This window comes from Pteropus alecto, unplaced genomic scaffold (assembly GCF_000325575.1).
Source record: "Pteropus alecto unplaced genomic scaffold, ASM32557v1 scaffold28, whole genome shotgun sequence".
Lineage (NCBI taxonomy): Eukaryota > Metazoa > Chordata > Mammalia > Chiroptera > Pteropodidae > Pteropus > Pteropus alecto.
In genome coordinates this window covers 3,190,906-3,194,561 of record NW_006441063.1, presented here as the reverse complement: position 1 = coordinate 3,194,561, position 3,656 = coordinate 3,190,906, and the positions used below count along the sequence as shown (strand labels likewise).

The following is a 3,656-nucleotide window of genomic DNA, read 5'->3' as shown; positions in this document are numbered from 1 at the left end:
ACGCGGTGGTGGGGCGGGGAAGGCCGCGCGCCCTCTGGTGGCCCGGGAGCGGAGGCGGGGGCGGCTACGCCGCACAGTTGTTCCTTAAAGAGCGCACGTTTGCTGTGGTGGAGATCCTGGCCACACAGGGACCCTGTTGGGATAGTCATGGACGTCACAGATAAAACATGTTCTCACTCAAGGTGTGTTACACAGGCAAACGTCGACGCACAACTGTAATACACTAGTAATAGTGACCATTTATAACTAAATGAGATAGGTACTCTGCTAAACATCCTAAATCACATTTGTATCCCCAGTATCTAACCCAAACCCTGGCATATACTAGATTTTCATTAAATCTTTATTAAATGAGTCAGCCCTACTACAGCCCTGTAAAGTGATTAATGTTCCCCGCGTTTAGGGATGTGGGGATTATACAATGGGTTTGCTGGGGCCCAGTTTGGCTAGTCCAGCTTGTATGCTGGACAGCCCCCTTCCTTCCATAGAAGGTGGCTAAGGTGTACAATCTGTGACAGGAACATGTTGGAAAAGGTTCACCAACAGCAGAACATCATTACTCTAGAATTTGCCCAGAGATGTCACATTTTTCTGTAGTCAAACCTTAGTGTCCAGTGCATCAACACTTGGCCATTATAAAAGAAAGGCAAAAAGCCATCTTCCAGGGTTAGGATTCAAGGATTGCTGAATTTCTGTGTGTACAGAAACGTGTTACTGACTTTTTCCAATACACAAATAATTACTTAGTTACAAAGCAAAGAAGGAGTTACTATGAAAATGTTTAACAAGGAGCACTGACCTGGTGTGAGGGGTTAAAAGCTTATCTGAAGACAGGACATCAAATGTAAGAACTGAAAAAGAAGCCAGGAGGGGGCAAGAAAGCTCTGGGCAGAGCGTAAATCATGTGCAAAGGCTCACAGGGAGCTTGGCTCTTTCCATAGCTCAAACAGTTAACACTGGATCATGGCAAGGTGGCAGGTTCTTGGGCCTGTTAAGGATCTAAGATTTTATCCTGAAGACAATGGGAAGCCATTGAGGGCTTTTAAGCAATGGATTGATAGGATCCATTATAAGTATACCTAGAATCATTCTGCCTGTCTGCTTCGTGGAGAATAAATTGGTGCAGGGAGTAGTTTTCAGAGGTTTTCACACAAATTCAGACAAGTAGTCACACTGGCTTGGAATAGAGGGCATTGGCACCAGAGAGGAGCAGGCAGATTTGAAAATATTTTAGGACATAGAATTAAGATATGATGTCTGACTATTAACTCCTAGGCAAGACAGGACTACCAAATAGCTCTTAGAGCAATAGCAAAAAAAGGCCCTAAATTATTTTGCAAAGGATTGGATAGTCTTTTTAAAAGCATCATTGTAATCTATAGCCATGCCGCCCTGAATGTGCCTGATCTCGAAAGCTAAGCAGGGTTGGACCTGGTTAGTACTTGGATGGGAGACCACCAAGGAAGACCAGGTGCTGTAGGCATTATTAAAAAAATACAAAAAATAAAAGCATCATTGTAGTTACTAAGGGAAAATCAGAACTTTTAAAGACATTATATTTATAATATGCCTTATTTATTTTTTTAATTTCAAAATATAGTGAAGCACATTTTGGCACCAAACAGTCCTGAAGGTATTGGTGCAGCCCTACTCCTAGGTTTCCAAGACAGGTAGACAGGGGGAGGGTGGCTCTGTTTACTGAGATAGGGAACATTGATGAAGGAGCAGGTGGCTTTGGAGTTAGGTAGGTCAGGCGGGGAGAGCATGACAGTTTATGATATAAAAGTGGAGATGCTGAGCTGAGCAGGCAATTGAGCAGAAGGTCCAGATGGAGGCACATTTTTTGGCAGATGCCTGGGTCTAGGTGGAGATAGTAGCCTTGGGAAAGACTGCTAGGTGAATGACTGGAAAGTGACTACAGAATGAGAACAAAAGAGAAGTTAGGATGAGATGTGACAAAGGCCCACATTTAATGGCCCAGCAACAGATGCTGAAGCTGAAAAGGAGATAGAGTGACCAGAAAGGGACATCCTACAGAATAGAGTTTTAATAAGGAGAGTGTGGTCAATTGCATCACATGACACTGAGAAATCAAGTAAGGTGAAAACTAAATGCTCACTGAATTTAAGAATGCAGAGATCATTAGTGGTGCTGAAAAGAGCTGTTTGATAGAGTGCAGGAAGAATAAACAATATTAGAGTGGTAAGAATGGGAGAAGCTAAGGGAACGAAGTGAAGGTGAATGCTTTGGAGGTAGGAGATAGAGATAGTCTAGGAGAGATGGGGAGATAGTAATTGGAGGAGGAAGAGAGGTGAATGGAGGGCTTTTATTAAGCTTGGAGAGACTTGAGAACACTGAGGGGCAAACTGAATAGAAGGGGAGAAAACACAGATTCAGGAGACTGAAAGAATAATCAATATTCTAAAGGGAGAAGAGATGGCATCCAGATCTCATGTGGAGAGAGTGACCTTACCTTGAAGGAGAGACATGATTTCTAGCATAACAAGAGGAAAGGAAGAAAGCTTCCTTTCACAATATACTACTGATGTATATGACATATCATATATCTGCATATAGATGATATCTACATACTATTGATATGTATGATATAGATATATATCATGGCATATATGATAATACTATTGTCTATCTCATATATATATGATATATCATATATCTGCATATAGATGATATCTACATACCATTGATATGTACGATATAGATATATATCATATGTCATATATGATGATACTATTGTCTATCTCATAAGGTTGTTGTGAGATATTAGGTAATGCATGTAGAATTTACAGCTTGGTGCCTGCAATGGATTAGCACTCAACAGTGTTAGCTATTATTAATAAGGCCGAGTCAGCTATGTTAACCTGGGCTATGATGCAATGCAAACGACAATCCACTCTCAGTGCTTAACACAAACAAAAAGTTTCTTTCTCACTTATGCTACAGGTCCAATGTGGGTCAGCGAGGAAACCTGCTTCAACTGGTCCCTCAAGGCCCCAGGCTGCTGATGGAGGTTCAGCTGCCTTTCAGCTGCACCATATGGGATCCTGACCTCTTTGGTTGCTGTAACAGGGCAAGAGAGGGGGGCAAGACATTCAATGCTTCAGGCCAGAAGTGACATTTGTCTCCTTCTCACAACCCATTGGCCAGACTTACTGTTCTGTGCCCCTGCATATTTCAGGGGTGCTGGGAAATGTGGAAGTGCCCATGACATTCAGTGAGTAGTAAATACCTCTGCCACAATCCCTGTAGCCAATGGTTTCAGCCTATGGAGCCACCTCCCTCGTGCTGGAGAAGGCGGAGTTCAAAGGTATGTTTTTACGACTCTCTGCTTACCATTGTATGCTCTTTCAGTGCTCCCCTCATACATGACCGACCACTCATATACTCCTCAGGAAATCATGTTGATATACAGAAGTCACCACCCATCTGACAATATGTACAAAATGCTTGGCAATTTCCCTTATTAATTCTAGTTGTTATTCATTCTTCAGCATTTTGTGTCAAGTGAAAATAGAGGTATGCATGAACAAGGAAGACATTTGATGGATTATGCTTTTTAGCTGAACTAGTTTCTTTTTATACAACATTCAACAAAAACTTCCAAGGTTTGTATTTTGAATTGCATTACAATGCAG

General features: G+C 41.9%; 1 pseudogene; it reads left to right on the top strand.

Moving 5' to 3' along the window:
* The first annotated feature begins 1,374 nt into the window (after positions 1-1,374).
* Positions 1,375-1,483, top strand: LOC112484928 (annotated as a pseudogene).
* The last annotated feature ends 2,173 nt before the right edge of the window (positions 1,484-3,656 follow it).